Below are 14,497 nucleotides of genomic sequence, written 5' to 3' on the forward strand. Positions count from 1 at the left end.
CTTTTTATCTTGATCTATTGCATTTCCAACTCACTTCATCAGATTCTTTGTAAAGGCATTCTGTAAAGTAGAAAAAATAATGTCAGTCTGAGCATTTGTCCATGAAAATTAAGACTATTTGCAAAAAGTAAGTCGTAATTTATAGCTTTAATATCACCTGAAATATATTAAATTCGAGTTTTTTTTATAATTATCATTCATCATTTTCCCGTAAATTAAATAGAAATGCAAAAACAGTTTTGATAAATAAGGTACTGATTAAACATTTAATGGAAGCATTTAAACTATTATCAACATTTTCTGAGATGACCTCTCTAAGTTTATAGTATGAGATATGTTTAAGGAAATAGAATGCAGATTAAAAAAAAGCTAATGATGTTAAAATAGAAAACTTATAAGTACGTCAAGTTATTGACGAATAATTATATAATTATTATGTTATAATAATGTTTAAAGTATTGTACTCACTTTTTCTGCATCGGTCCCTTCTGTACATAATGAATAAGCTTGTTCTGTATTGCAGCTTAAACCTCCATCCAATTAACTGAATAGTGTGTAAACCATTGGCGTGACTAATAGATAACATGTGTAGAGAGAGAGATGGACCCTTAGTTACCATGGTTACAAACATGTATTATAAATGTTCCCAATGTCCAGTATAGCTTTCCTGAATATTTTAAAATGAATGAATGTTATTATTAAAAAGTAATTACACAATTTCGAAATAGCTTAGACAACAGTCGAATTTTAATAACAATTAGGAATAATTTCGGAAGTGCAAAAAAATCATTTACTAGTATTAGTCCATTTTCATGATTTTGTAACCCTAGTAATTTTATTTTGAAAATACAATAAAAATGCTATACCCGTCCTTTCTATTATGAAGTAAGAAAATTATCAAACCTTCGATCCAACATTCCGGTATGTCTAATAGCATAGTTTTTTTTCTAAAAGTTTATATTGTAAATGTTATTGCAGCTAAGAAGAACGAAACCTTGCATTTTCTTATAGACAGAGACGGCTTTAAAACGTCTTTTAAAAGTCGTCTTTATTTCGTAGGTAAAACAACGGAAAAGAACGTCTTTTTTTCTGTTCACAGATGACATGACCATAAAACAACCAAATAAAAACGTCTTCAAGATGGGACCCATATGGGACCCTTCTGGGAAACATATTTTTTGAGACCAAAGAAATGTACATGTATTATAATTCAAAGAAAACATAGAAAAAAGGATTGTTATACTAGTGACAACACTTATGGTCTTAAAGTCAAGACGTTGCTGTATCACTTCAGTGGGTCCCATATGGCTCTGATGTGTTCAAATACTTACAATATGGGACCCAGATGGGACCATTCTGGGAAACGTATTCTTTTTGAGAGAAAAGAAAACGTAGAGACATTCAGAGAAACCATAAAAAAACTATTTTCTATGCTAGATACATCACTTTTAAACTTAAAATGAATGCATTGGTATATCCATCGCTGAGTTATTGTATATGGGTCCCATATGGGTCCAATGTGGGCAAATACTTACAACATGGGACCCAGATGGGACCTTTCTTGGAAACATGTTTCTTCTGAAACTTCAAAAAATATACAAATGTTCGAAGAAAACTTAAAATATGAACTTATATACTGGTGACACCACATATAAACTTAAAATGAATACATTTGTAATTTACATCACTGGGACATTATATATGGGACCAATATGGGCCAATACTTACATAATGGGCCAATACTTACAATAAGGGTCCCATGTGGGACCCATATAGTACATTTGCCCAGATATAGCCCATATGGGCCCCATATAGGCTTGCGGGCTGGGATTGCTCCAGCTGCAAAGACGTTATTGTCTTAACGAATATCAAAATAAAGTAGGAATTAAAGAAACGCCTGCAGATGTGGGGAACCAGAGATTGTAATCCATTTTATAAACGAGTGTCCCATTTATCAAGCCCACAGAGAAAAGTTGAATCAGGAGTTATTCCTTCACATCACAGGTGGCAGTAACGTACCTAGGATACAGTATGGGTCCATGAGCCATATGCCCTTAAATTTACTACAATTATAATGTTTTCTTAGGAAAAAAATGACAAAAAGCCATTTTGAAAAAAATTTTGCTCCTGTGACAATGAGCCATGAGAAAGGTGATCAAGAACAGTTTGACATGTGCATTGCTTCCAGGTCCGTATTTTTTTCAAAACAATATTTCCTTATCAATGGTTGGCCGCCTTTTCGGCAAAAGATTAATCTTTCAGAAAAACCTTACTTCAAAACCCAGTTCCAAACCGTTTACGCATCACGAGCGAGCAACGGCATGCGAAACGATAGTGATTTCTCCACCCGAATAAATCCCACACATTTTTCGCACCGAAGTCTCCCCCCTATAACAAATCAAGTACACCATGTCAGTTAAATATAGCACTGCAAGCAGTCAGAATAGGCTAAATGTAAACTGACAAGACTAAAAATAAGGTTCAATTCTACTTAATTACTTACCAGTTGTTATTTATTTGAATTTGGTAAATAATCCTCGTGAGCCATCGCTGCTTGTTTATATTCGGGTACTCTTTGGATTTTATCGCTACGTTTGAAATACGTAAACTGTCTCCGCCAATGAAAACGTTCTTTACAACCACCGTCTTGTCAACGGTAATCATGGCAGGCGAAGGTAATTTCCGAAAGCGAAAATGTTAAATAGCGAATTTGTAAGTAACAAAGTAGGATTGAACCTAGTTTTCGGTCTTGTTACTTTGTGTTTAGTCTGTTATGAACGGTTATTACGTTATTTTAAACTCGCATTGTGAGCTTGATGTGTTTTAGGGGGGAGACTTCGATGCGAAAAATGTGTGGGATTTATTCGGGTGGAGAAATCACTATCGTTTCGTATGCCGTTGCTCGCTAGTGATGCGTAAACGGTTTGGAACTGGGTTTTGAAGTAAGGTTTTTCTGAAAGATTAATCTTTTGCCGAAAAGGCGGCCAACCATTGATAAGGAAATATTGTTTTGAAAAAAAAATACGGACCTGGAAGCAATGCACATGTCAAACTGTTCTTGATCACCTTTCTCATGGCTCATTGTCACAGGAGCAACATTTTTTTCAAAATGGCTTTTTGTCATTTTTCCCCTAAGAAAACATTATAATTGTAGTAAATTTAAGTGCATATGGCTCATGGATCCATACTGTATCCTAGGTACGTTACTGCCACCTGTGCTTCACATGTGTATCAGAGATTTCAGCGCTTAACTTTTGCTTGCAGATACAGCAGATGATCCCTACAAAGAACACCGGAAAACTTGTCAACTATAACCGATGACTTCATTAAAGCATCCAAAAGATTTATTTAAGTTTTTTATCATTTATAAAAATAAACACGTAACCGAATTTCGCCAAACCTTTAAGTGTGCAAACGTAAAAACGTGTACGGTATATACCGGAGAGTCAACACGGCCATTAGTAGGCTTTGACGAAAAGAAACAACAATAATGGAGAACGTTTTAATTTCAAGTAACAGGAAAAGAGTAGTACACGTAAATTTGAAAAGCAATGAAATAATATATGTTTAGATTTACATGTATTGTAGATCTATGCCTCTTCTAACTTTTAGTCTCCTATAATTGCTTGAAAACGTGTCTATGTTTCGTATAGATGTTTTCGGATGGAAGTGTCTAGCCGGGTATCAAGAAGTTTCACCTCCTAGACGTTTCTCCCCTAGACTTTTCACCTCCTGGTTGTTTCACCCCTAGATGTTTCACCCCCTGATTATTTATAGTGATTAAATAGGTGTTAAATGATCTACTGTTATACTTGATTGATCTTTGATTAATGGTCTACAAGGTGTTGAGCAGTCTCAGATCAAAGAAGCATAACAGCAGAACTTGAGCACAGTACTTAATCAACATATTCAGCAACTTTGATTATTATTTGGAAATATAAAATGATGTTGATTAAGTTTTAAGAATAATTCTATAGTCTTATAAAAAAAAAATGGTTTATAGGTCTATTGAATTAAATATGTCAATTGTAAATCAAAATAATTTAAGTATTTTTTTTAACAAAACTCACAAAAATATAAAAAAGTTAAATTATAATATTCCTTCTTGTAAGTTATTGAATAAAATGAATTGCTTGAATATTTATTTTAGGCAAAATGTGTAGAAAACTTTGAGTCAAACTGAAAAAAAAAATCAGTAAAAAATTGTTATTTATTTCACTACATAACTTAGAAACTTAGAAAATTTATTATACCTCTTGAATTACAGAATAATTTTGATTAAGTTTTTAATAATAATTCTGTAGTATTTAAAAAGTTGTTACAGATTATAGTTAAATTTGTAAATTATTCAATAAAATGAATTGCATGAATGTTTATTTTAGGCAAAATGTGTAGATAACTTTGAGTCAAATGGAAAAAAAATCGGTGAAAAATTAATTAGTTATATCAATACAATTGACTACATACTAATTTCTGAAAAAGCATCATTACACAACAAGACTTATTTCAATGAATGTAAAAAATGCATATTTATTTCAGAATATAGAATTAAAAAAAAAAAAAGAAGCCAAAAATACCGAATTTTAATGGATGTTAAAGACAAAATGGCAAGCTTAAGGTTTTGCTAGGTGGGTTGGGGAGAGGCTACTCAGGGAGGTGTGAATTCCTATGAAATTCCTGTGAAATTAATGTGTCACTGATTGGCAGCTGACACTTGATACACAGTCTACATTCCAGACGAAGTATAACTAAAGACAGAAAGGGTCATTCTTAATTCATTATTGAATTAAACAAGGAAACAATTGTATTTCCAGATATTTTATTATATTACACATCACTGAACTATTTCCTTTAAAAAATAAGCACATTTGAAAAAAATCACATAAATATCTTAACAAGTATCACCACTTTCATTCATACACATAGTCCTTATGTAATCATCAATGACACATATGTAAGCGCATTTGAAAAAAAAAAAAAAACTGATATTTAATATCACATAAATATTTTAACAAATATGACCACTTTCATCTATACACATAAAGGCCGTAAAGGATTGGTTGAGCTGGTCTACGATGATACCTGGTTCAACCTCAACATCCATTACCTCTAGTTGTAACAACGATAAGTAAAACATAGGTCCTAAAAATTTTGATTATTCATTTTAATAATGAATTAATTCTACAAAATTGGCAGTGAATTCAATTTTACAGCTGAACTCTTCATAATTGTAACTTATACTACATACAGTGGAAGTCTTCATTTTTTACAATTGTAATTTAAGGTATAATTTATCATCCACTGTATTTTCTACTTATCTTCAGTGTGAAACAAAATTCTTCAGACGTAAAAAAAAATGGTACTAGTAGCTTCCTCGCTTGGTGCTCAGCATTAAGAGGATAGTGCTAGGACTGGTCAGCCCGGTGTCAGTATAATGTGACTGGGTGGGGTATCATGCCACGTGTCTAAGACGTGATATTCCAGTGAGGCAGCATTATAAAGATGGGCATTGTGCTCACTGCTACAAGTAAGACACCATCGTTTATATGACTGAAAAACTGTTGAAAAAGACGTTAAACCCGAACACACACACAAATTGAAGGTCCCTGTCCTCATCTACGGCTTTCTTGTAATCAGCACGTGTGATACCTATGGTGGCATAGAGGTGACGTAGGAAATGTTTTATTTATCACGTGAGCACGTGTTAGCTTGCACGTGCGAACGTGTTAATTAATACGTGCGCATGTGATAACTATCATGTTCGCACGTGTTAGCTATCACGTTCGCATATGGTAGCTAACACGTTTGCATGTGATACCTATCACGTTCGTATCTATATAGGATCTATTTTTTTTGATCACGTTGGCATAGAGGGGACATAGGACGTTTGATAAATAAAATATTTCCTGTGTCCCCTCTATGCCACCGTAGATACCTGTAACGAAAAAATGTGAAAATTGCCAAAATAATTTTTCATTCATATGCACTATTTAAAAAAAAATCAAATAACTTATTATACTAATCAAGAAACAAAGAAAAATCTGATGTGATTAATATTTTATATGATAGGTTAATATCAACTTAATAAATATCCAGATTTATCTGTGTATGACATTACTTCAATGAAGTTAACAAAAGTTTACAGGTTTCTTATTTTTTATTTGTTGCAACTACACTGCAAACTGACCCTTAAATCATGTTAATCATGATATGTGATAATTGGATTAAATTAGTCCTTTGATTATTTACACTTGTAACTTAACATTAATTGTAATAAGGTGTGATAAATTGTTTATTCATACATGTTTACATCAATCAAATATATCTTTTTATGATTAAATTATGACATTAATTATATTTATGTGTTGCTGATTTTAATTATTAGTGTTTTGAAAACACAAAATATTTAAATTTATAATTTAACAGAATAGCTATTGACACATTAAAAAATTATTTACAAACCATACATCAACTAACATTATTATATATCATAACTGCATGTTTATAGCCATTCTTTTTAGGATTAAACCTCATTTTAGATAATTTAAACTGAAACTTTAACTAAAATCAATCATACTTTTCATATTCACATGGGGGTGAAACAACTAGGATTTTGGGAGGTGAAACAACTAGGGGTGAAACATCCAGGGGATGAAACGACTGGTATTCTCTAGCCGTCCGGTTCGCTTCGCACCCTGGTCACCCACCGGGGTTTCACCCCTAGACCCTGAAACGCCCTGCATAAATTTTCAGAGATTTTATATTAAAGCCATTTTCATCCATTTAAATAAGTAATGATTTTATATAGTTTTAACTGTATTTAATTAAGATATAAAAGTCCCAGGGCCCACACTGGGCTGAAAAAAGTTGGAGCCACCTTTTTTCTCGGGAACGGTAGGGAGGGTGCTGGAGAGGTTTCCCTTCCCGCGGCGCGTTGAAAATTTTTGTTACTTCCCATAAGCAAATGGTGATATTCTAGCTATATAGGGGGACTTTTGAATGAAAGTGGGTATACCTCTAAAGCAAGTTTTGTATTTTAAAATGTTGTTGGATGTTTGAAGCAACCTGTCTGAAACATTTTTCCATTACAGCTTCTTTTTGTTGTGGGCCTACTACATGTATGTAAATGCATGGCCCGGGGGCTGTGTTTTTGGTGCTCTCTGCTTCCCAGAAATCTACCCTGATACAGGATTACATTTCAAATCCATTCCTAACTTTTAAAGACATTCAAAAAACTTGGCAAACACCTTTACTAATTACTTACTAAGATCACAGACACGGGTCCAATGTATTTTTTTTTTTGATTAATATAAAAAAACAACCTTTTTTTTCACAGAAATATGCTTTCTATATGTTAGTTAAATGAAAAAAAAAAAATGATGACAAAAATCCGGTCACAGTGTCATGTATAATATTGTGACCGGATTTGTTGTCATCATTTTTTTTTTCATTTGACTAACATATAAAAAGTATATTTGTGTGAAAAAAAAGGATTTTTATATTAAACAAAAAATACATTGGACCCGTGCCTGTGACTAACATACTGACGGTGGCGACAACGTTAAAAAATTCACCAAACCATTCATTATTTTGCCGATTTATTTATTAATTATTTGATCCATGGAAATTAAAGGCATCAATCATTTAATCTGCCGTAATGACAACAAAACAAAAAGATTATTTTAACCCGATAATCGGTTGCTAATTGATTGCAAATTGCATCTTCTCGCGTGTCAAGATGTTTATCACACATTGTTATATGTAAAGTAAACGCAGACTGGGTAATACTATCCCGAAATAAGTTAATTTTATAAGGTAAAATTATCGGAACCAGTCAACTCTTTTTTAACATAATTTCTTGGAGGTTACGATTTAGAACGTCTGAAACAAAATGGCGGTCCAAATTACGAACATTTTTAGCTCACCTGAGCACGAAGTGCTCAAAGGTGAGCTTTAGTGATCACCCTGTGTCCGGCGTCCGTCGTCGTCCGTCGTCCGTCCGTCCGTCCGTCCGTCGTCAACAATTTGACTGTTAACACTCTAGAGGTCACATTTTTGGCCCAATCTTTATGAAACTTAGTCAGAATGTTACCCTCGATAAAATCTTGGACGAGTTCGATATTGGGTCATCTGGGGTCAAAAACTAGGTCACCAGGTCAAATCAAAGGAAAAGCTTGTTAACACTCTAGAGGTCAGAATTTTGGCCCAATCTTAATGAAACTTGGTCAGAATGTTACCCTCAATAAAATCTTGGACGAGTTTGATATTGGGTCATCTGGGGTCAAAATCTAGGTCACCAGGTCAGATCAAAGGAAAAGCTTGTTAACACTCTAGAGGTCACAGTTTTGACCCAATATTAATGAAACTTGGTCAGAGTGTTATCCTTAATAAAGTCTTGGACGAGTTTGATATTGGGTCATCTGGGGTCAAAATCTAGGTCACCAGGTCAAATCAAAGGAAAAGCTTTTTAACAATGTAGATGCCGCATTTATGACTATATCTTCATGAAACTTGGTCAGAATGTTAAACTTGATGATCCTAAGGTCAGTTTCGAATCTGGGTCATGTAGGATCAAAAACTAGGTCACCCGGTTCAAATCAAAGGAAAAGCTAATTAACACTGTAGAGGCAACATTTATGACCGTATCTTAATGAAACTTGGTCAGAATGTTTATCTTGGTGATCTTTAGGTCAAGTTTAAATCTGGGTCAGCTGGGATCAAAGACTAGGTCACTAGGTTAAATCAAAGGAAAAGCTTGTTAACACTCTAGAGGCCACATTTATGACTATATCTTCATGAAACTTAGTCAGAATGTTAAACTTGATGATCTTTAGGTCAGATTCAAATCTGGGTCATGTTGGGTCAAAAACTAGGTCACGGGGTCAAATCAAAGGAAAAGCTTGTTAACTCTCTAGAGGCCACATTTATGACTGTATCTTCATGAAACTTAGTCAGAATGTTAAACTTGATGATCTTTAGGTCGAGTTCGAATCTGGGTCATGTTGGGTCAAAAACTAGGTCACGGGATCAAATCAAAGGAAAAGCTTGTTAACACTCTAGAGGCCACATTTATGACTGTATCTTCATGAAACTTAGTCAGAATATTAATCTTGATGATCTTTAGGTCAAGTTCGAATCTGGGTCATGTCGGGTCAGAAACTAGGTCACGGGGTCAAATCAAAGGAATAGCTAGTTAACACTTTAGAGGCCACATTTATGACCATATCTTAATGAAACTTGGTCAGAATGTTAATCTTGTTGATCTTCAGGTCAATAGGTCAGGTGAGCGATACAGGGCCTTCATGGCCCTCTTGTTTCATTTTCGCCACTCGAGATTTTTCTTCGCCACTTTCATCGCAGATTCGCCAAATGGCTCGAGTGGCGAACGACAGCGTGGGCCCTGAGTCCTAGTGAAACCATTATTCGAAAAGACACAGGAAGGAAGCACTTAAATTTTAAGTTAAAATTGATATGAAAGACCTAATACAAAGTGCTTTAAAGCGTAATGAAAAAACAAAAAAAGGTAAAAAAGATGCCGATGAAACAAAAAGATACAAAAATTTCCCATGAAATTCCTGAAGTTTTGAAAATATCAGAACATTTTCAAGATATTAATTCAGAATGCTCTGACAAAAGAGGGAATTCAAAAGTTAACAATACAGACTCAGCTGAAAACCAAATAGAACATCCTGAAAAGTGTATTCAGGAGAAAGTATAAAAAACAAATTTATATGGAAAAGACCAGCAAGAAATTGAGAACTTATCAAAACTGGAAGTCACCAGAACTGGGAATAATAATCGCTGTACTGAAAAGCAAGCTCCATTAAATATGTTTGAAAAAAAGCTGTTAAAAAGTTTTGAAAAGTAAGAAAGGGCAAAAAAATTCCAAAGAAAAAGGTAGAAAATTAAATCAAACTATTGAGTCTCTTTTTGTAAAGATGAAGGACTCTAAGGTTACATCTGAATCAGGAAAGAAAGATACTGAACAAGAAACTTTTATAGACTTTGTATACATGAAAGGATTGACTTTCAAGGGTATCTCAAGAAAGTTTTACAGGAGTATTGGCACAAACATTGGTAAAAATATTAAAAGAAACACAAACCGAGTAAACAACCTGATTATTGAAGTAGAAGGAAAAGTGGTCGGACTGAAAAGACCAAGTCCAGAAGGGTTTATAAATATAAATACACTACAGTGTTAAGTAGAGAAACGGTAAGTCAGGTGGAGGAATTTATTAATGAAAATGGCCCACTTATCAAAACTCAAAGTTTATGTGATTTTTATCAGTCATTAAAAGAATCCAAATCAAGACTTATGTCAAGTGAACTGATAGAGAAGCTTTAAAGTAAGTGCATGGAAAGTAAGTAAGTAAATGGAACTGGTTACATTATCAGAAGTCAGCAAGAGAATCTTTTGCTTATTATGAATAGTTAGAGGATTTAACGCACAGCAAAGACAAGGAAAATAGGAATCATTACAAATTGACTGAAAACAAAATAAAACACACATATGCAAGTGCTCTCAGTTAATTAAAAAATCCGTATGATAGACAAATAATAAAAGGGTTAATGGCCAACATTACCAATCCTGAATTCATGGCAAAATTAGAAGGGGAAAAAAACAAGTCAGGATACATGAACAGTAGATATACTCTGCACTTACCGGTAAATATTAAGAAATACAAACAAATTGAACAATCCAGTCCTGTAGTGCGAAATGACACGACAAAGCAAAGCAGTCAGCATATCTAAAACGCCTTGTTTCAAGAAGAAAAGCAAAAGAGTTAAAAACAGTATTTGAAGGCAGAAGACGATTTCTTAAAAGTGAACAGTACCCTGACCTGGCAGCAGTCCTTGAATACTGCAGCAGTGCTTTAGCGAAATGAACTTTAGAAATGCAGGCGGACTAGAATGCCATCCACGTTTAACAGATAGTGTTCATACAGAAGCTGTGAGAACAGTGCAAAAATGAAGAAAGCAAGAGAAATTGTGATGACTGTTGCTACAGAAAACTTTAAAATTTCGCTTTCAGCATGTTATAATTAAACAAAAAATTACCGTGCCAGAAGCCACCAAGTTATACAACACCATGCTGGAAAAAATGTCAATGCACAGATTTCCTTGAGTGCACCACCAAGAACAGGCGTGACACAATTTGTTGTAAATTTGCAGTGGTCAACAGCAAATGTGTCTCTTATCATTGCTTATACTCAGTGAATCTAATGAAAATCAAGAGAATACATTTGTTGATTCCAAGGACTCAAAATCAGTTGTGTGTGCAAATGTTGCACCAGTGCAGAAACAGAAACCTGGAAAAAGAGAGAATATCTTTTGACTGGGATCAAAGCAGAACATATGCAATGACTCATTTAATTCTAAAAACTTAAAAAAGTGCCGAAATAACATTGGGATCCGCTACAATTAAAACAAAAAGAACTGGATCTGAAATTTCTGTACTTAATTTATCTTTCTTTGAGCCTAAAACAACTTTCAGAAATCTCAATGAATTTTTCTGATGCTAGTAAATTCAGAAACACCAGAATTCTTTAGAAACCTAGTTACTGGTGAACTTAAGAAAGACTTTGTATTTGTTGTTGACAAAGGGCCCTCTACTGCTCCAAACAATATTTTGGTGAAAATTTGTCTTCTACGTCTACTCTTATTCTTGAACCTGAACAGTTTGTGCCAAGTGTGCAGAATACCATGTGCAGTAAGCGCAATCCTGTAGAGCGTGTCCATGCTGAAGAAAACCATGTTAGTGATGCTACAGCAAAAATTTAGTTAAAAATAAAAGAAATGGCATCAGATTTTAATGTCAACAATTAAATTTGATAAGAAAAAATCGATAAAGACTCTAATAATATATTGCATATCTACAAAATACAGTTGGTTACGGACTGTACATTTTTTCATAAAAACCAGATTTTCAATTTAAAAAATTCATACAATTAAATTTCTGGAATACATGATTTTGATTTTTTGTCTGTAAGTACTATCACACTGGAGAAATGATTCTGGACCAAAATATGAAAGAAGAAATAATATTAACATTACAATTATTAATAATAACAAAAGGAAGAAATTTCAGTGAAAAACTGTATAACATCTTACCCGTTTTACATTTTTCTTGACAGCTTGAACAATTTTCATCCGATCATGACAAATCAAACACCAAAATAATTCATAAAAAAATATCTGTATGTTGAAAACACACATTTATATGGAAATATATAATATCATACCATTATTTTATTTGAAAGTTATGGAAAATTCTAAGCGCAACAACATAACGTTTCAAAAATGACTTTTTTAGATGCCTTTTTTGCCACCGCTTGAAAACTATTGAAGCTAGATCAATGAAATTTGGCACAGAACTTCTTCATATTTAGTGTTATGAAGTGTAAATATTAAATTGCAATAAAAGGTTAGGAAATTCATTAAAACTGTGTATAACAATGTGATATTCCAAATGCGCCCTATATTGTGTTTCACCCTAGGGCTTATTCAGTTTTAAGAAATAAACTATGACAAGAATGGTGAGTGGGGTTTGATGCCTTTTATGTTATATTATCAAAAAATGCTTCAAAATGTTAGCTGCTTTTGCAACAGTTGTCATATTTTTCTTAAATGCAGACTTTTTATTGACTAATTTTTAAGATTGCACTAGAAAATCTCATTAGAAAGGACAGATATGCGAAGACAGGTGGCAAATATGGAAAACGAAAGTTAAGACTTAAATTCTTGATAAACTACCTGGTTTTAATTTATTTTCTTTCATCATAGCTAATCAAAACTTACAATTTCTGCTAACCTTATTTAAAGCATTTTCCCCCCAAACTAAGACTCGGTAACAATAAAAAAAAAATTGCTTTATCGTAACGGCCCACTGCTCATCAAATCGTATCAAGCACATAAAATAATCATTTTAATAATCCAGTTTTTCATTCAGTAATCTAATTCTCGCCAGTTGACTGCCTAATCAAATAAAATTGTTGCAAGTTGGCTCCCCTCTTTTCAATAACGGATGTTGTTTATTACACAGATTATCGATTTTTCACATCTTTTGGTCCACAAACACCGTGTAACAGACATAGCTTCAGGCCGTTTTCGCCAGTTAGAAATTGGAAATTTAATGCTGTATTTGACAAGTCTCGCCTTGCAATTGCCTGTCAACTGTGGTTTAACTCGCCTTCCATACCTTACTGTTTACGTCACATATATCATTAGTTTAGTGTATGCGTCCTTTCAGTGACCGCGAGTATTTATTTAGAATACACAAATTAATTGTTGGCACAGTTTTATTGTAGGAAATAAATGATAAGAGAAAGGATTATCAAAAGAAAATGTCCCCAGGTCTCGAGTGACGCACAGGCAAGTATCATGCAGGGTCCTTTGAGCATCTTTTGAAAATCTCTTGGGTCAAATGGAACCACTGGTTGGTTGAAAAATATGGTGGCGTAAGAGCTACCTTGTCATTTTTTTAATATCATTGGAAAATTCTGGATATTTTAAGAAAGCATTTAAATCAAAAGTTGTAGGTTATTTGGTGAATATATATGAGCCGCGCCATGAGAAAACCAACATAGTGCATATGCGCAGTCTGGTCAGGATCCATGCTGTTTGCTAACAGTTTCTCTAATTCCAATAGGCTTTGAAAGTGAACAGCATGGATCCTGACCAGACTGCGCGGATGCGCAGGCTGGTCTGGATCCATGCTGGTCACAAACGCACTATGTTGGTTTTCTCATGGCGCGGCTCATATGTAAAGAATTTCATATAAGAGAAATGATGTCAAATCATGGCGGTAAGTCAAAACGGCAGCAGTATTTCCAACCGTAAGGTACCTGTTGGCAAATTGTTCAAAACTGATACATTATGGCCATGTGTGCGGGTTAGAAAAAGTAAAAGACGATCAGGTTTCCAAGGCTGCTCAGTCTGTCAAGCACTTCCTGACAGTTGTGATAAAAAGGTTCAAAAACCTAACACCTTTTAAAAGTTAAATCTTAAATCCCTTAACTCAGTAACTGCAAAATATATGTATACATAAACTTTTGCGCAGAATGGAAGATGTTAGTAGAGTTAAAAACAGGATAAAAACTAAAAGAGTCATACTGGAACTGTGCTATTACCATCTCATGTAGCCAGTTTTGATCTTATTCTTAAGCTTGAAACTCTTTCGTCACTTACCGGTACTACCCGAGATGGTCATGTGTTCCGTTGAATAACTGTTCTAGGGAAAATGATTTATTGTAATAATCAGCTGTAGTAGATGTTATCTTGAATGACAGCTGATTGTAGTGTATGGACTGTCTTGTATAAGGTGCAACAATTTGCCTAAATTCACTTCAAGAAAATTTTTTAATCTATTGTTATCATACCTACTACAGGGAATACCATATTTTTCAGTTTTACAGGGTAGCCAATGTCACAGTAATGTTGTTTGCCCTGGGTTCCTAATATCCCATGTCTGGAGCCTGGGGCTACCAGAAAATTCTGT

At 33.9% G+C, this 14,497-nt stretch overlaps 1 protein-coding gene across 3 annotated transcripts in view; it reads left to right on the top strand.

The window, feature by feature from the left end:
• The first annotated feature begins 3,453 nt into the window (after positions 1–3,453).
• LOC123556815 (kelch-like protein 8) overlaps positions 3,454–14,497 on the top strand; it is a 41,690-nt gene continuing 30,646 nt past the window's right edge. For 2 of the 3 annotated variants that reach the window (XM_045347812.2, XM_053543142.1), the window contains exon 1: positions 3,454–3,535. The gene's annotated coding sequence lies outside the window, so the exon portion shown is untranslated. The remainder of the gene's footprint in view (positions 3,536–14,497) is intronic. The other variant, XM_053543141.1, reaches the window with a different exon arrangement.

This window comes from Mercenaria mercenaria, chromosome 5 (assembly GCF_021730395.1).
Source record: "Mercenaria mercenaria strain notata chromosome 5, MADL_Memer_1, whole genome shotgun sequence".
NCBI lineage: Eukaryota > Metazoa > Mollusca > Bivalvia > Venerida > Veneridae > Mercenaria > Mercenaria mercenaria.